This window comes from Camelina sativa, chromosome 18, assembly GCF_000633955.1.
Source record: "Camelina sativa cultivar DH55 chromosome 18, Cs, whole genome shotgun sequence".
NCBI classification, from domain to species: Eukaryota; Viridiplantae; Streptophyta; class Magnoliopsida; order Brassicales; family Brassicaceae; genus Camelina; species Camelina sativa.
This window is the reverse complement of record NC_025702.1, coordinates 1272898-1293847: the sequence shown is the minus strand read 5'-3', so window position 1 is coordinate 1293847 and position 20950 is coordinate 1272898. Positions and strand designations below refer to the sequence as shown.

The following is a 20950-nucleotide window of genomic DNA, read 5'->3' as shown; positions in this document are numbered from 1 at the left end:
CTCCTCAACTTCCCGAGATATCAGCCCACGAGCCCAGATTTTGTGGAGAGCATCTCGTCCTCCTCTCCATATAAATACAGAGCTCTCTCGTTCATTATTTTCACAGTTGCTAAGAAGATTAAAACTCTGAAACAAAGATCCAACTCTCTCTCACTCATCTTTCTCTCACTACAAAAACGTAAGTGTTATCGTCAGGCGTGTATCGTTGCGCCAACGTTCGTTTGAGTCCGTAATCAAGTGTTGTGATACGGTCTCGTCTTGGTTGTATCATGGGATCCATGTACTCGTTAAACCGCCACATTGCGGGAACTACTTTGGGTTAAGGAAAGAGATCGTATCTCGCCTCCGAGAATCTATTTCTACTCCTTTCTTTTATCGTTTTACATAGGTGTTATAATCATTTTACATAGTCTATCTCATATTCGGATTTTCGCGGTCCTACAGAAAATGACAAAAATATTCATTTTACTATATATATGTGCTAGACTAAAGTACCAACTCTTTTCAAACAAAGATCCGTATAAACTAATATTGAACGAGAGAGAAAATGGCAGTAGAAGAGGTAGCAGATGATTATACAAAAGATGGAACCGTTGATCTTCGAGGCAATTGTGTACGAAAATCTCAAAGAGGTCGTCGGAAAGCTTGCTCTTTCATCGTTGGTATGTATCATCTAAAGTTTTTTGGTTTTTGCTTTCTCTCATAATTTCATATGTTTTTGTGTATATGATTCAGATTTAATTAATAGTAAGGATCGACCCGCACATTAATTAATTTGTTTTTTATTTGATTTAGACAATAAGAATGATCGGATTAGTTTTTGTTATCAGTAAAGATAACTCCACAAAAATATAGTAAGAAAAATATGATAAGTTTATTCAGGATACTACGGATCGACCCGCACGTATGGGATTGATTTTTTAAACTAATTTTGCTACAAAATTTACAACTTGTTATGTATGTGTTGGATTATTTTTTTGTATAAAGTATGTTTGCATACAGTTTGAAATTGCTGAATATGTTAATTTTTAATGAGTTTGTAAACATTTTTAAAATTTGATATATTTAAAATTATTATATGACAAATCAGTCTATATATAAAAAGAATTATAAGTAATTTGAACCATTAGTTAAGACATACGTACGGAGTTATGTTTGTAAACAGATTAATTTAATATAGTACCCGAACTCATTATTAGTTGGGTATTTAGTTTGATTTTGAGTTTTGTTTCAATATGGTTTGTTAATGTTTGAATAGTGGTTTTACAGATAATTTAAAAGTCAGAATGATCCAAAGGTCACACCAAGATCAAACTAAACCAAATTAATGGCCGATTAGATTATACTCGTGATATATGCATAGAAAACCGTTAAAAATGATGAAAACCCTAGAGAAATACATATATTTAGGGATATGTGTAATTTATGTTTCCGTTGCATTCGTGGTATGACACAAATTTTGTTTTCTTGGTTAGAAATAAGATGAAATAGAAATTTCCGAAGTTCCATTTCGGACAAACACAAATATAATCAATATTATATATCATATGATATAAAAATATTATAGAATTCATTAGTTGACTTTTTTATTTTATGTATAATTCATTTACATTGGATCACATATTGTTTTAAAAATTTAAACTATTAGAAAACATAGTTTCGTGTTTTTATTTTTTAAATTTGAATAATTTTATCTTAGATAAATTGGAAAAAAAACATATTAAATATAAGATTGCAAGCGTTATTGTATTTTAATTGTAACATATTCTAAGACTTTATTTTTAAAAATTTATTACCAATTTATTGAGATTTCTTAAACTATTTAGAGTTTTTAAAATTAAAGTAATTATTTTTTCATTTCTATTAGTTTGGTTTGATGCAATTATTATAGTAATATAATAATAAAAATCTATACTATATAATGGTGTTTTTAAATATAAATTTCCATTTTGGTACTTATCCATAAATAATATTTTTAAAATTATCACAATTCTAGTAATTATGGCTGTGTAAATCTAATTAATGTTTGTTTTGAATTCATTTTTTTATTAGCATATTCGTGTGAATCAAAAAGATGGTGGCATGGCACGAAATGTAATCTTTACATAATAGTATTTTATTAAAAAACAAATTATTCTAAAGTAATTAGAAAAGAAAAGGGGTAACAAAGTATAAGGTCAAAGAAACAGAAAAATCTTTTGCCCAAAAAAAAAAAAAAAATCTCGGCAAATAGAAAACAAATCTGAAAAGGAAAATGGGACTGAGAAAAACTCTTTTGACCAAAATTTCTTTGACACCTCCGCTTTATGAATCAATTTCTTTGACCTAAACTTACATTAGTCTAATCTTGTAAACTCTGGAATTTCTGGATGGAAGATAAGTTGAAAACAAACAGAATTCACTTAATACAGATGTAAAATAAAAAGATGAATAAGATTTATGGTACCTTATATTAAATATGTAGAAGTCAATGTGTTCCTCCTGAACTCCCTTTCGCTTTCAGATTCTCTAGTTTTTTACACGAATTTGCTAGTCTGATCTCTGTGAATGAAGATATAAAACATCATTAAAGAGAAACAACAAAAAGGTAACTTTTATAGATTTAAACGTAACTCCGCGAATATGGAAAAATATCAAACCAGTATGGATTACTTTGGCACGATTTTGACTCTGATCTTCTATCCTGTTTTGAAGGACTTAATATCGGACACATGAGTGATGCCATCGATACTATAAAGGTGACTTTCTGAGTGTTATTTTAGGTTTGATGTGTTTGGTTGTGTATGACGTCGTGTTTATAGTAGTAGTGGAGGTGCTTTTTTACGATATTCTATGTAATCAATTAAAGATTTTCAGTTAATGCTTACCGAAATAGTAAGATTATGTTCCAAATTATTTTGATTTGAGATGTTATTGTAGAGGATTTTTAGGGATATCATTTGATAGAGTCCAACTTTGTTAGTTTTGGAAATGAGTTAGTTTCGGGTCTGAAATATTTGTTGATTTAGGTTTTTAATTTAATGATTGATATTTATTCAATTTGATTTAGGTTTTTAATTTAATGATTGATATTTATTCAATTTTAAGAATGGATAGTTTCTGAAAACCATATTGTTTGGAAGAACAGATTTTGGGGGTTTAAATGTCGTTAACTGTTGATTTGGTAGGTACGTAATGAAGATATCTTTTCTCCCTATTTATTATTTGAATTTCCTAACAGGTTTCGGCGGAAGAGTATGTTTGGAAACGGTTGTAATATTCCACGATCCGAATAAGATAAAACCGGATCCTTTAGGGTCCGCGTGTTTTGACCCCTTTAAATTACTTGTTTGCCCTCGATATAGTTTCTTCTTTGTCTTCCTTTTCTTTTGTCGTGGGGGCATTGAATGGAATTTTCTTGTTTTTTTTTTTGGTTTTTGCTTTTGTACTCCCCAATTAATGTATAGATAAAACCATTAAAACGATTAAACTCTGTTAAAGACAAACACAAATATTTTAAAGGTAAAAATAATTTATGTTTCGCATGTTTCCTTTCATCATGTCCCATTTTGTTTTCTCCTATACGCGTTCTCAAATACATGTCGCATAAAACAATGCATTCCCAATATTGGATATTCCTGATATGGGAAACATTTTGTATTTCTTAAAACTGAGACGAAATGAAAACAAAAATTCCTAAAATCCTGTTTTGTACAAACACAATATAATATATAGTATATAGTATATTTACATACCATATTTCATAGTAAAAATATTACAAAATTAATGACTTTTTTCTTCTTATTACTTCGCATGTTTCCTTTCTCCCTATTTATTATTTGAATTTCCTAACAGGTTTTGTCTAAATGACTTTAACATCCAACCAAAGAGTTAGCTGTGGAACCTAAAACAAATCCAACCAAAACAAATCCAACCAAAGTTTTTTGTTTCTTTGTCTAAAAGACTTTGACATGCAAGCAAAGTGTTAACCGTGGGTACTAAAACAAATCCAACCAAAGAATTATGTTTCCCAATATCAGTCACAAGACTGATATTTATTCAACCGCGAGTCCAATTTCGAACTGGAAAATATTCCCAAAAGAGAATCTGACACAACACCATTAGTTTGAGTGTTTGCTTGTGATCTCTCTTGGGTTCGAAAGAAAACCAAACTACCGAAGAAAGAAAACATGAGCAACAACAAAACACAAAAATATGCTTCACTTTTTATTTTAAAAAGAAATATGTATTGAGAATACGTTTTGGTTCTGGAGATATTGGGGTTTGATAGTTTTTGGTAAATTGTGAGTGATACAGACCCTAATTTCAATTAACACGATGACTGTATTTATAGGATAGGTTAGTCGGTTTCAGAATATTCTTTGGAATTTCTTAATATGCCTAATTGTTTAATATATTCAATAATTCAAATAATACCATCCAAACTAATTATTTGGTATGAATCTGATTAATGCTCCTAGCTAATAGTTAGGGATACTGATTTAGTTTTGATTTTCTTAAATATTTTATATTAATAGTTTTTCGGTTTAAATCAAATTTATATAGGGTTAGTTTTTTTTCAATTGCATTATTTGGTATGAATGATTTGCGGTTAATGCTCTCAGCCAATAGTTAGGGATACTAATACGGTTATGATTTCTTTAAATGTTCATATTAATAATCTTTTGATTTAAATTGTTTTGCAGTTTTGGAATCTGTTTGGATCAGTGTATATCGATTCCAGATCCGAATAACACATGATCCGAACTTAGACATGTTGGCTAACAAACATATCCGCACATTTAGTATATATTAAGTTTCTGATTTTTCTTTTTTGTATTTTTGTTCTGCACACGTTTTTTCAAAAAGAGCATTTCATGAAATTCTCTTCTTTTTCTTTTTTTTTCTAAGTTTACTCTCCAATTAATAGTAAAGATTTTTTTTTTAAAAGCCATATTTTTATAGGATTATATTTCCGACCCATCACGGTAAAATATAGTTTTGAATTGCTTAATTTATGAGATATGAATATGAAATTCAATTTTTTTAAAAATATTCCGGCTTCGAGTAGTTATGGCAAGTCCAAATAATTAAGATCCTATATTGGATTCTGATTTCTTTATTAAAGTATCCTAACAAAATTTTAAAACTATAATTAAGGTAACAAACTTTATTTGATTCTGATTTGAAGTTTCAATGCTTGATTATGAAGGTAACATAATAAAATTATTCCCTAAAATATAGGTTAGTTAATTTTATTTTAAATTCAGTATACGATTTTTTTGCAACATTGATATATTTCGATCAAAATTTAATGGGACAATTGCATTTTTGTACATTTATTTGAATTTGAATGATATCGTAGACCTCATATTCGATTTTCGAGAAACATAACCACTAAAGGTGCTGAAATTACAGTTGACTCCCTTACGACCAAACAAAAAACAGAAGCCGAAATGACAGATGTAACCCGAGGAAGTCTGCAATAGATTTCTTTAACGTGAATTACAAATTGACGTCAACAAGAAGACATAAAAAGACGTCTACTCCTTAATTATAATTTAAATTTTAATTAAAAAAATTATAAAAATAATTTGATAAACCTATTGATCAAATAATAACCACATAGACTTCATACATTAAAATGATATAAATTTACATATAAACGAGTCAAATTAAACAAGAAAAGGTTGATTAGGCAAAAATTATTTGATTTAGGGTTTGCTTAAGTAGACTTCTGTGCAGATTATTTGTGGTTGACTTTGTTATGCCATCAACCATTAATATTATATTATCTTAATTTTACCGATAATTTAACCAAACCGATAGCTGAACCTAACTTAATATGTACTGATTCTTTGATTTTAATCTAACCGGATATTTTAATTTAACCATATATATACTTCTCTCTCTAAGTCAACGCTAATTTTTTATGTGATCTCTCTCTCTCCAAAATTTCTCTCTCAAAAATTCCAATATTGTTGCTCTAAAAAATTCAGCTACATATACCCACAAAATATTTCGTGGTTACAAAGATATATATAAAAACCGTAGATTCTATTTTATTTTACTTGCCTCTCTCTCAAATATATCTTGGCTCTAAAAAAAAAAAAGTAGATCTAAAACTACAATCTATCCTCTTTTTTCTATCTTGTTTTTTTATTGAAGAAGTTCTGCAAATGTGACTCTACGAATCTCGCTCCAGATCTGACTTTCATTCATATTCAAATCTAATCCCAAAAGTTTTGTTTTAATATCTACCTATCAATTCTAGGTTTTTAGTTTTATGTTGGTTGAATTTGGGTTCTACATGGGTTTTCTTATTTGGATCTGAGAATTGTTATTGGGTAATCTGTTATAAAAATTTTAGTTCTTTCTTTTTCGAGTTTGATCTCAACTTTTATTTGGATTTTTATGATTTAATTGCTTGATGTCAGATTTTTTACCAAAGTTTGTTCTTGTCTTTAATTTTACAGGCAGAGAAGAAGATTAAACAGGAGATGGTGGAGGCCGAGAATTTTACAGCCAGAGGAGAAGATTAAACAGAAGATGGGGCGGTGGAGCAGTGACGGTGGAAGAGAATTACCCAGAATATGTTTGTAAGTAATTGAGATTTTGAATATTTTTTATTTTATTATTAATTTAATTATTATAATAAATTATTTTTGTATTTTTTAAATAAAAATTTGAAATTTGTAGTTTAAAGTACGGTTTAGATTTCCATTTGTTAAATAAAAAATTGAGATTTGTTACCACTTCATCTTCGCCGCCGTTTCATCTTCGAACTAAAAAATCAAAAAAAATATTTTTATATTTTCAATTAAAGACTTTTTTAATTATACAGACTTCACACAGAACTCCCACACGTTAACTTCCAAAATAAGTTTAAGTTAATGACCTAACTGCCTAAGAAAACCAAAAACTTGATTTTTCCATATGTATAATATATAATCATTTCAAAAACATACAGAGGCAAGTACATAGAAAAATACTTAGGTTCACCCCTAGGGGGTTTACAAATGAGATGGTTAGGGTTTAGATTTAACAATTAGAACGAAAGTATATTTCTGTTTGGGTTTACAAATGAGATGGTTAGGGTTTAGATTTTATAATTACAACCAAATTATATACCGGTTTGGGTTTATAAAAAAATGGTTTAAGTTTCTAATTTTATAATAAATATGTACAGATTTTATTTCCTTATTTTATATGGGGGTGAATGAAGAGGTTCACCCCTAGTATTACTGAAGTACATATCATATATCAAAGAATGCAACAAAAAAATCTTTAAAATTATTCACCAATTTGCAGTAAATTGGTTTTCAAATTATGAAGACTTCATGTTGATGTCAACCTTGTAGACATAAACTAGCCTCTATGAAGATACTTCTCTTGAAGTCTATCTTTTGTGGTCTATTTTTGCAATTATAATTTAATAAAGCAGACACCGGATGAAGTCTACTAGGATGTTGATTTCTTTTGTTGTCTTCCTTTGTTAATTTTTGGGTCAGTTTTGCAATTAAAAACATAGAACAGAGTAGACTTCTTTGAAAGTTTCAATAGGTTAACTTCGATTACAGTATACTCTAGTTATTTTTGCAATTGACCAAACCATTGACTTTGTAGTAGACTTCTAGCTAACAAGTAGACTTCATCTATCTGTTAACTAGAAAAAGTAAACTTCGTTGTGGTTAGTTTTGCAATTGACCAAGTTTGACTTTCGCCAAGTAGACTAAATACGAAGTCTCCAGGAATGTTGACTTCTTTTGCAGTCTGCCGTGGTCATTTTTGGTGTTGACCAACATTTTAATTTTTAATTAGTTGACTTCTTTTGCAGTCAACTAATTAATTTTATATCAATAATATTACGGTCAATGCTTAAATATTTTGGTCAAATCCAAAAATAGCCACTATAGAAGTCACTCTTTTATTATCGGAAGAAGACTTCGTCCGACAGTCATAACTAAAAAGTCAAGAATTTGGTCAATTGCAAAAATACACCTTAGTAGACTGCAAACGAAGTATTCGACATAAAGATTATAATGCAGTCTGAACCATATTTTTTTGTTTTCAAATGAAATTAAGGAGACTGAAATTTCAGTCTACGGGCTCGAAACTCGATAAGCTTTTAATTGTAAAATTGACCACATAGTAGACTTTACATGATATTATGACAGTTAGACTAACAAATGAAGTCTAATTTCGCAAAAAATCAAGAAAAATCACGAAATCTACCGGAAAATAACCTTATCGATGGTTGTTTCGCAATGTCAAGCACCGAGGACGTCGTCTTTAGTCACCACGGAAGAAACCCAGCACCAATTTAATCACTATCCAAGAATCATGACATATAACAAGATAAATGCACTTGCAAATTTTTTTGGATTAAAATGGAGAAGAGATGGAAGAAAATGAAGTTCTCATAGCATTGGATGTTATTTAAGCTTACAAATTCAGGTTGTTGAAGCTTTAAAAGCTTCAAATTTGGTTGTTCATGGTTGTTGGTAAATTGATGGCGGTGGCACAACCGTAAATAAAAGAAGAAGATGAGGATATGGATGCAATAAACATTTTCGCAAGAAATTCAAATAAATCAGAAATAATGGCAATTTTGTGAATATAATGAATGGCCAAAGATTTAATAGGGAGAAAGTGGCAAATGTTGGAGAGAGAAAAACAGGGGTCTAACATTGCAATTGACTCAAGTTAGGAGTCCAATTTCTCTCTTTATTAAAGTATCCTAACAAAATTTTAAAACTATTATTAAGGTAACAAACTATATTTGATTCTGATTTGAAAGTTTCAATGCTTGATTATGAGGTAACATATTTAAACTATTCCCTAAAATATAGGTTAGTTAATTTTATTTTAAATTCAGTATACGATTTTTTGCAATATTGATATATTTCAATCAAAATTTAATACCATACAATAATTAAAAAATAATTACAACAAGAAAATAATTAAAAATCTAAATTTAAAGAACTGGAATAAGCCAAACTTTAACGAAAAAATATATAGTAAATATGCTAAAGTTTTCATATTTGGTAACAAACTATCAACATTTTTTCCATATGTATTAAGTTGAATTAATTATCCTAGTTTTGTTTAGAAAATTTAAAAATCTGAAATAAAAGATAATATTCAAATATTTAATTAGATTTCTATAAATATCTTAAAATTAAGAACCAAAATAAATATGTTTACATTACAATTTCAAATAGTTTGGAAAAATTTTAACCGACACAGTTTTACGGATAAACGCCTGAATAGATATTTTATTCATGAGCCTTTTTGTTTACAGAGTTTGTAATAATAATAAATTAAGATCCTCTAACACATATGGTTTTCGGAAATCTAGACATAGCCATTGATCTCTTGGAAGGTTTTAGAGTTTACTCCTTTCCTTGTGGGATCTTCCCCTCTCTCCCCTCTTTTACATTTCAGGGACTCTTTCTTTATAATTGCCACCAAACCCTAGTCCTAGTTGGGTTAGGCTTAGTATTGTTGATCGCAACCTCATGGGTTAGACTTAATATATGGCTTAGTTCTCTTCACAATGGAAGATGGCTTTGTTAGATGAAGTAGTTCTCTTCACTAATACAGTTTTTCTCTATTCATTTCAGGGTACAAAAATTCATTCCTTAGTAAAGAAGGATTTGGTTTCCAAATATGTGAATAGGCTCCATGTTGGTGACTGGATTTTTGTTAAGACATTTGGGTGAAGAAGGTAATCATAAAGGTTGATGATTAGAACTTAAACATCTTGCTCTCTTTCTATGCTTTATTTGATTCTTTAAGTTACTTATCTAATCAATTTTAATTAAACAAAACCATTTACGTAACTCTAAGTGTGGGTCGAATCTAAAAATCCGATTGATGAACTACTAATAACACTTTTATTTTTTCTTCCTCACCGTCTTTTCTTTTTCCAGGTCATAACGCAGTCTTTAAGGAAATGAGAATCAACTGGATAACCATGTTCACAAGCATCGTGAGGTTCAATTAGATAACCATGTTCACAAGCATCGTGAGGTTAGAGGTCTCGCATCACAAGTAAAGAAGAACAGAGGTTTGCGTGGAAATGGTCATAACAACCATAAGAATCGACCCACACTTAGAGCTACTTGATAGAAAAACAACCTTTTAACCCCGTTACCGTTGATTCTCTTCATCATAAAATAATTTCCACCCTTGATTGGCCTACAAGCCTAACTCAATCGATGATTTCATGTTGAAAGCAACCCTCAATCGCTAATCTACAATGTTTTTCATTTTTAATCCATTAAAATCTCCGTTCTTGCACTTGATGTCCTATTTGATACCTAAAATGAAAGTGGGATCGAAAAAAACCAAATTATGAAGAAAGAACAGAGTCTCTTACCACGGTTCCATTTGATGAATTGTTTACATCTGGATTTGCGGAGTATGGTCTGATGAAATCATCAAATGACAGTTCTAATTATCAAAAAAGAACAAAAACAAAAAAAAAATGTAATTCAACACTAAAGAGATACTTAATGAACTCTACGATATAGTTCCTATATTTTAAAACACAAACATAGTCATTGTACACTATATAATATATAAATAATATATAGATATAAGAGTTGTACATTTAATAAATATAAAATATTAACTATATATATAGTAATTCTATTAAACTAATATTATATTTCTTTTTAAAAAAAAAAATTAACCCCACGGTTTACCATGGGTTCCTATCTAGTAATATATAATCATGTAAACATGACAGACGGTCTATTAAGATAACTAGCATCAATTTAAACTTATCTAACCAGAGTGTAACCAAGAGTGAATTTATTTTCTCCAACACAAATTTAATAATTTAATTTTGCTTTTATGATAACAAATTTAAACCATTTCCAAAAATATTGGATAATTTTTATTTCATAATTATTGTTTCCATAAATATTAGATTTTCAACTAACAATTTTTGTTTACCATATATAGTTTATTTTTTTATTTGTAATTATATAGACAATTGAACATGTTTGGTAACATGAATATATGATATATATATATATATATATATATATATATATATATTTATATTTAAAAATCTCTGTTTTGTACTCCCTAATTAATCCCCTATATAATAAAACAGAAGTACACAACATTGTTTTGTAGACTATATAATTTTAATAAGTTGGTTACAAATAGGTTATAGATCAAGGTCATGCACTCACCTTAACAAGTGATTCACGAAAATAACAACAACCAAATGAGAGGCTCTCCAATATCCAAGAACAACCAAACTCGCTCCTACAACCAATCACAACAAATAAACAAACATTGAAAACAAACAGCCAAAAAAATCAGAAAAGAACAACTTCACAGGTGAAACCACGAAATCAAAAAGAACCGTTAACTTTCTAATCCCTCTGGTGAAAAGCAAGGTCTATACCTCCAGAAGCTTTCCACAACATTTCAGCACGATCAGATCTCAGATGAAACCGCAATCGATCCCGAAACACTCGCTGGTCTCAATCCGCGAATAAGACAAAACGTCCCACTAAACTGCCAATATCTCCTAGAATATTAACTCAAATTCACTTCTATAAAAATAAGAGTGTACAAAAATCTCTTAGCTACAACCCAACCAAAACTCAATACCTTTCGAATCGATTTGACCCGTCGGATCCTGCTTCTCCCAAATCCTGACAGTTCTGTTTCTCTCTTTACTCTAAGGAAAAAGCTTGATTTTCTTCCATTTCTCCTTTACACCCAATAACCAAGAGTTAACTCTCTTTCTCTCCCTCTCTCTAATGACATTGTCGACAAAATCACAAAAAAAGAGAGGAGGCGTGACAATAGAAAAGAGAATTAAGGGTTTTTGGTTTAATTAGATTAAACCAGAATTTAATTAAACCAAAATCAATTAAGAATTTCATCTTTCGGTTTTCTCTACATCCCAATTTTAGAAAGGGGATGTTACAATTCTCCTCCACCAACATAGATTCATCCTCGAATCTCAAACAACCATCAGCCAAGGACTCCCGTGCAACCGTCTCTACGGTCTGCACTCCTCCAACCGATCTACGGAGGTCACCTCTAGGCGATAGACTCACGTTCCAGGCATTATTTGCTCTCGAATTATGGACTTTCCTTTACTCATAGACCTTAACCTTGAGTTTTTATTGGCTCTTCATTAGGCCGAAGCCTGCATGCCATAATGTTGGCTCCTCATCAGGCCTAAGCCTGCATGCCATAATATATAAGGAAGTCCAATTTTTGTCTCTCGGGTTACCACCCACAGTGCGCCTCCGTATCGTCATCCGAAGTCCATATACCAACCATACTCCCAAGCCACAAAGTCTCAGAATATGGCAGAACTAGGAGAACCAAGGTCCCCCAAGAGTCGCGAGCAAACAATTCTGAATACGTCCGAGTCCTATCCCTAACCAGGTTTCCTTCTCGTGGCTCGAGTAAAACAACACAATTTCCTACCAACCACATATCCCCTCACTGGAATATCTCATGACCACACAAGGATCATAAACATGCCACAAAGGCCAAACAAATGTCCTAAACAGGACCGCCACCAAGGCCAAACAAATGTCCTAAACAAGACCGCTACCAAGGCCAAACAAATATCCTAAACAGGACCGCTACCAAGGCCAAACAAATGTCCTCAACCGGACCGTCACAAAGACCACTTGTCATGAAGGATCGTCACGAAGACCACTCATCCCGAAGGACCGTCACGAAGACCACTTGTCCCGAAGGACCATTACGAAGACCATACATCCCGAAGGACCGCCTAAACAGGACATTGGCTAAAAACCCCACCACAAAGGCCACACAATGTCTCAAAAGACCGCCACACACGGGAACAATGACTTAAAAGTCCACCACGAAGGCCACACAAGCCTCACCAAGGCTCACAACCACTAAATATGGACAAATTCTAACTCACATAAAACTTTTCATTTTTAGAACTTTCAAACCACTTCTTGAACCTTGCCTTCATCCTCGCCTCTGGCTCCCAAGTCCGCTCCTCAACACCATCACAGTCCCAAAAGACTCTCAACAAAAGAACCTTCTTCCTCCGAAGTTCCTTTATCCTCCTCTCGAGAACCCTCACTGGTCTCGCCTCCAAAGTCATATTAGGCTGAAGATCCTCAGGAATCTTAGCCAACACCTGATCATCCTCACGGAGACACTTCCGCAACAAAGACACATGGAAAACCTTGTGGAACGCATGCATAACCTCAGACAACTCCAGCCTATATGCAACCTGTTCCACCCGCTCAATCACTCTGAACGGACCCATATACCTCAGATTTAACTTAGTCTCTGTCAATGACCTGTTCGGACCCCGCAACATGGCCATCTTGATGCACACTCTGTCTCCTACCTGAAACTCAAGATCTCTCCTCCTCCTATCGGCATAAATCCTCAGCTGATCCTGAGCTTTCTTCATGTTCAGCTTGAGAACCTGAATCTTCTCTGAGGTCTCCTGAACAAAACTAGCACCATACATGCTCCTCTCCCCCACCTGAGTCCAGCATAACGGTGTACGACACGACCTCCCATACAAAGCCTCATAAGGAGTCATCCCAATACTCGTCTGATAGTTGTTGTTATAAGCAAACTCTACCAAGTTCAGGTGATCTGCCCAATGGCCACCCCAATCCAACACGCACATCCTCAGCAAATCCTCCAACGACTGTCCATCTGTGTAGGGACGATAAGCTGTACTCATATGCACCTTAGTGCCCATCTCTGCCTAATATGCCCTCCCGAACACCGAAGTGAACTTAGAATCCCTATCAGACACAATACTCGCTGGCACCCCATGCAACCTGACTATCTCCCTCATATATTTCTTAGCCAAGATCGTTGCTCCATCTGTCTTCTTAGTGGCCAGAAAATGTGCTGACTTAGTCAACCGATCCACAATGACCCAAATAGCATCAAAGGTCCGAGACACTGACAATCCTAACACAAAATCCATGGTAATCATATCCCACTTCCACTCGGGAATGGGTAGACTCTTCAGTATCCCGACCCAAGTAGCTACATCCTTCTTCATCTCGACCCAGTGATAGTACCTCTTGAGATCACGGTACATCTTAGTCGCTCTTAGATGAATAGAGAACTTGCTCGCATGAGCCTCTCTCAGGATCTCCTGCCTCAACTCCTCATCCTTGAGAACACAAATCCGGCCGTGCACCAAGATAGTACCATTATCTGAGACCTAATACTCTGAATCCACTGCAGGGCATCGATCCTAACCCCTCACTGTGGATAGGAACTATTCATCCAAATCCACCAGTAGGTTATTGGTGCACTAAGCGTTCCTCGAACCCTGGTCCCCACCCTTTAACAACCTTCCCACAGGACAAGCTGTCACCACTGAAACGAGATGACCCATTTTTTTTTTTAATTAATAAATAATAAATATATAAATATAATATAATAATAAACATCTAAGCTAGTGGTCTCATACCCACTAGCCACCTAACCACGATCACAAAAAACAGCGGAAATAATAAAACCAATAAATAACTAATAAACCAATAAATAACTAATAAACCAATAACTAATATCAAATAAACCGTAATAATTCCAAAACCATAAACTAAAGATCCAATCAACATAAACCAGAAAACCAGCAATCCTTAACAACATTTTAGGACTCAACTCTAGCAATCTAACAAAGGCCACACAACAACCAAGCGAGCCACTAGAACATCCTCCTCTTCATTGTCATGATCCCACGGTCACACTTTGCCTCTACCTGCACCACAAACACAACGAGATGCGTGAGTATTACCAGAAATACCCATTGAGGCGATCCTCCCATCTACGAGCTATACACACAAGAAAATTGATGTTCATATATTTTACCCTGTTTTTCCTTAATATATTCACATCTTTTGCATTTTTTGCTATCCTTTTTGACCATTGTTGCATAGTTTTAGGATTGTTCATGCATTAGAGTATAGTTGCATTGCATTTGCATCTTTTCTTGCATAAACAGGTGATTTTGGAGCCTAAGGAGCATGGAAGCAATGCTGAAGAAGAGAAAGCAAGGGAGTTAGAGCTGAAGAACCAAGGTCCGGAGTTCCACTCGACCGCCCACTCGACCAGACACTCGACCGTGTGCGGAGAAGGACTCGACCGAGTGGAGGGAACAGAAGAAAAGCCAACTTGACCGGTCACTCGACCGAGCACCTGGTCGAGCTGACCGAGCCGCCTAGCTATTTTGTCTTCTAGCATTTTTAGGGCTTCCACTCCTTTTTCTATATAAGGCCTTGTACCCTGCAGCCACCAGGAGTCCAGTTTTTTTAGATATTCTCAAACCTAGTATTTACCCTTTTGGGAATTTATGCTTTTTGCACTTTTATTTTCTTAGATCTCTCATCTACTTTTGAAGGAAAACAAGAGATTCCTTGATATTTGTTGGTTTCATAACTTTCAAAATATTAAGAATTCGAGTTTGATTCCTTCTTCAATATTGTAGATCTCTGTTTCATCTATCTAATCATGCAAGTTTCGTTATTTTCTGGGTTTATGACTTTGCTCATCATGTTTAGCATTTGTGAGTAGTTGCTTAGGATCTTGAGGATGGGTTAGGCTGGATTGTGGTTGAGGTTTGTTTAGCTAGGTCAAGCTTGATTGTTATAGATCTCTTCTAGGCTAGATGTACTCTATGCTGATCCTATAACCGAGAGGGTAGGGTTTGATTTTAAGCTTCTTAGCATCACACCAATGTCTAGGTTGCAAGATAAGGCTAGATCTAGAGATTATCATTAGGCATGCTAAGAGATTAGATGTCTTGTTTGATTTTTGACATAAATGATATGTTGCTTAATGCTTGCTTGTATAAGTTCTTTGCTTTGTGAGAACAAGTCTAGAAATATATGAGCTTGATTGTTTTTGCCATGAGAGTGGATTAACATGTTCTAGGAGATCATTGTCTAGAGATTAGCTCAAGTTGATTGAGATTTGTTGACCAAGTTAGATGACCTTAATCATTAGTCCAGCCCATGAATCCCTCCTCAAGACCTTCCTTGTCTATTGATTTCTTAGTCTAAATCCTGTTGTTTGGTCGTTGTTTGATTTACTTTTGTCTTGCTCTGTTTTGTTTGCATTGCTCTGTTTCTCGCATTTGTCCGACTCGACCTTGTACTCGATCGCACACTCGATCGAGTGTTTGCTGGAGCTCATCCCCAGAATTCTTGTTTATGCTTTGTGTTTGTCCTGTTTCAATTCTTGTTTCATTTTAGTTGTTTTTCTGTTACATTCATTTAGTTTCCTGTTCATTACTTGCCTTGCATTAGTTTATTACTTGCATTACTATAGTTTCTATTTCTGTTTCATTGCAATGTTGTTTAGATCACCATGTTCTCTTTACTTTTAGCATCTAGTTTTATAAGCTTTTACATTCTGCATTTTACATTCATCATTAGGTTGTTAGTGACAAACATCCTTTATAATTGGCTCAACTTAGATAAATGTGCATGTCCTGATTGCTTGCATCTCACTCAGATTTGGATTGACACCTTTCATACTGCAACATCATAAAGGGAATTGAAACCCCTTGCTTTCTACCCATTCATTCATATCTCATATCATTCACCAATCATCACCACCACAAGAAAGCAGAGTTCCAATTTGGCGATGTTGCTACTTTTGAGTGTTTGTTTGTGAAATTTAGGATCCACATAAGTCTAAGATTGAGTTCTGTATCTACTTTGTTCATTACTAATCTCGAATTCTTCCTCTGCTTGTCTGTGTTGCGTTTCAGGCACCACTCGACCTTCAACTCAACCACCACTCGACCGTGTGAGTAATCGAGTACTTGATCGAGCCAAGTCTCGGATACAAATAGACCTCACTTCCCAGTCGACTCGACCATCAACTCGAGCCTGTGCTCGACCGAGTACCTGTCCGAGTGGGCGATCGGGTTTGTTAATGCAAACAAGGTCTCAGGGTAATCACAATCTCCAAAGGCTTCTTGATAACATCAACAGGCTACCTAGAGGTTTAAGACATCAGAGAAGAAGAGTAGTGCAAGAACAAGAGGATCAAGTAATCATGGAGCAACAAGATAACCATGATCAAAGAGCTAGACACATTGGTGCTGGGGATGCACCAAACACACATAACCAAAGAGCTGGTATTGTGCCTCCTGCTGTTGCTAATAATAATTATGAGATCAAGAGTGGATTGATCTCTATGATTCAAGCCAACAAATTCCATGGGTTGCCAATGGAGGATCCCCTAGACCACCTTGATGAGTTTGACAGGATTTGTGGATTCATTAAAATCAATGGTGTGAGTGAAGATGGCTTCAAGTTAAGGCTATTCCCATTTTCCCTTGGAGACAAAGCTCATCTCTGGGAGAAGACTCTTCCTACTGGAGCAATAACCACATGGGATGCTTGCAAGAAAGCTTTTCTAGCCAAGTTCTTCTCCAATGCAAGAACTGCTAGGTTGAGGAATGAGATTTCTGGTTTTGCTCAAAGGAATAATGAAACCTTTTGTGAGGCATGGGAGAGATTCAAAGGTTTCCAAACTCAATGTCCTCACCATGGTTTCAGCAATGAGTCCTTGCTCAGTACCTTGTATAGAGGAGTCCTACCTAAGATAAGAATGCTTCTGGATACAGCCTCCAATGGAAATTTCCTCAACAAGAATGTGGAAGAAGGTTGGGAGTTGGTTGAAAATCTTGCTCAATCAGATGGGAACTATAATGAGGACTATGACAGAACAGTAAGGTTCACCTCCAGTGATCAAGAGGAAAAGTATAAGAAGGACTTGAAGGCAGTTATTGAGAAGTTGGACAAGATTCTCCTAAGCCAGCAAAAAGCCATTCATTTCATTGGTGAAGAAGAGGTTCCAGTTCAAGAAGGAGATGCAGAGTTTGCTGAGTTGTGCTACATACAAAATCAAGGAGGATTCAAAGGTTACAACCAAGGAGGATTCAAGAACAACAATCTCTCCTATAGAAGCACTAATGTGGCCAATCCTCAAGATCAAGTCTACCCAACTCAATAACCTCAACAGCCTAAACAGCAACACAACTATGTACCCAAGCAGCAACATCAAGTGTTCCAGCCCCAATTGTGTCCCCCACCAGGGTTTCAAACTAACCAAGGCCAAGAACCAGATTTGAGAGCTATGATGCAACAAATGTTGATTGGGCAAGCCAATGGAAAGATGGAAGAGGCAAAGCAGTTTGCTGAGTTGAACTAGCGGTTAACATCCCAGTATAATGATCTCAACATGAATTTTGAAGGTCTCAACTCTAGAGTGAAGTATATGGAGAGCAACCTTACTTCTACTTCAGCTCCTAAGCCTAACCAACTCCCTGGAAAAGCTGTTCAAAACCCAAGGGAGTTCACTGCTAAGGCCATTCATGTCTATGAAGAAGAAGTCACTGAGGACAGTGAAATTCAAGCTGGGGAGGATTGGTCATTTCTTGAAGCCCAGAGTGAAGATTGTGCAAAGCAAACTGAATCCGGCATTTCACTCGACCATGTGCTCGAACCAGCACTCGACCGAGTGTCAGCTCGAGTGGTCGATCGAGTTGAAGGATCAGAAGCTGTCAAGCCTGCTAAGTACATTCCTCCTGCTTACAAACCGCCTCTACCATTCCCAGGACGTTTCAAGGCACAGAAGCTGAAGGAACTAAGGGAAATCATTGAGAGAAAGGAAATGATGGCTTTGCAACAAGAGGAAGTGAGGGCTTTGAAGGAAGAAGCTGTAATTGAGAATAAGGAAGTGATGGCCATACAAGAAGTCATCATTGCTTACCAAGAAGAAGAGAGAGGACCTGCCTTGGAACAATATGATCCATATCCTCTCTATCAGGATTTTTTGCTTGAAATGTCAAAGAAGAGAGCCCATGCTCAAGACGAAAAGGACCTTGAAGAGCTTGAGGGAGTTATCATCCCAATTAAACTTGAGGATCCAAGACCATTCTATCTGCCTTGCTCACTTAGCTATCTTCAGTACAACCAGTGCTTATGTGACTTGGGAGCATCTATCAGTGTGATGCCTTACTCTATAGCACAAAAGCTTGGGCACACTGAATTCAAGTCCACCAACCTTCACATATGCCTAGCTGATGGGTCAAACAAAGGTGTGGTTGATAGGTTGGAAAACATTCCAGTCAAGATAGGGAAGGCAAGGATTCATACAGATTTTATGGTTCTAGAGATGGATAAGGAGCCTGAAGATCCTATCATTCTAGGGAGGCCATTCTTAGCCACTGTTGGAGCTGTTATAGATGTCAAGGAAGGTCTTGTAACCTTGAACATTGTTGAGGATTTAACCCTGAAGTTTGACATCTATAACCCAACCAATCTGCCTACCATTGATGATCAACCTTTCACTATCAAGGACAAAGGAGGTCATGAGGTCTCAAGTGAAGTGGCAACTCCAAAGGCTAAGCTCTTTCTTCAAGAGGATTCAGTGGAAAAGCTTAAGGGTTCTGTTCAAGAGTTAACTGAATTGGTGAAGAATCTCCAAATCAAGCTTAACAAGAGGTCTTTGAAGAAAGCAAGACCAAGGCTCAAGATTAAGAAGAAATATGGTTTGTGTGTTAAGGGTGAAGTGATCAAGGGTCAACTTCACATTGATCAAGTGGTACCAGGGAGGATTTCATCACCTCCTTGGTCTCTAAACCAAGCCTGAAAAGGCATCAAAAGTCAAGCTTAGTGACTTTAAACAAGCTCACTAGGGAGGAAGTCCTTAAGGTATCATTGTACATATACTTTATTTTCCTTGTAGTTTTGATTTCTTTTCTTTTATGTTTGTGTTGGGCAGGCTTTTTAATGAAAGTGTAGATGGGTATGGAGAGATTTGGACTTGGGGAAGTAGACTCGCGAGCCCACTCGACCGGCCCACGAGAGGTACTCGACCGAGTTATCAAGAAACTAAGGCCCACTTGATTCCCATTTCTCTTGAATGATCGAGTGGAGGGAGAAAAAGAAGAAAAAATTTTGAATTTCAAACTTTGGTCAAGGAGCTCGACCACTTGCAGTCGAGTGTGGGGACGAGTGGCAGCAAAAAGCAGGTCAAAGATTCCCATTTTAAATTTGAATGGTATGGACGCTCCACCCTTGTCTCCTAGTCCCCTTAGCTTCTTTAAATATAGCTTGACTCGATTCTATGCGTCTCACATTCTCATTTGCTTAAAACAGTTAAAATCAAGTTTAAAATCTCTCTCAAAGTTCATCTTTTTGCTCAAGCTTAGCTCTTTTAGTTTTTGGGTCACTAACCTATTAAATTTAAGCTTTGAGTCTATTCCTTTCAGTTCTATTCCAAAATGTCTTCAAAGATTACTAGGAAGTCTCGACAAGCGACTGAAAGCTCCCTGGATCGTCGTGATGCTCGTCTTGAATCAAGAGGAGAAACTGGAAGAAGCACTCGACCCACCACTCGAGCAAGCACACGACCGAGTGGTGGTCCGAGTAGGCGGTCGAGTGAGGTTGCGAGAGAGAGGCATCAGTCAGCTGAGGAAGACCCTGAGCGAACTGAGAGTGAAGAAGAGATGGAGTTCACTCTTAGGGAGCACATTAGGAGACACAAGGCCAAGGGGAAGAGGCCAGCAGTTGAGGTTGAACAAGAGGAGATTGAAAGTGAGAGTGAAGAAGAAGATGAAGAAGAAGAGGGAGAAGATGATGGTGAAGAAGAATCTTGTGGCTTAACTCAAAGGCAGCTTTATGAAGCCTTCTTGAGGATGCAGTTCTTGGGGACTAGATACCCACACAAGGAAACCATGGAGAAGCTAGGCATTGATGAAGATGTCGAATGTCTTTTTGAGAAGTGCAACCTAAGAAAGTTCATGGTGCTTTGCATGGAAGGGTATAAAGAAGAAAGCTGTGAATTGTTAGCCACAATCAAGATGCATTGCTACACAAAGAAGGATAAGGAGTTTGGACCTGGTCATGTTGACTTCACTATCAAAGGGAGAAGGTATGAGCTTTCA

General features: G+C 35.3%; 1 pseudogene; it reads left to right on the top strand.

Annotated features, from left to right (window-relative positions):
* The window catches only part of LOC104763046, a 39049-nt pseudogene continuing 18646 nt past the window's right edge, over positions 548–20950 (top strand).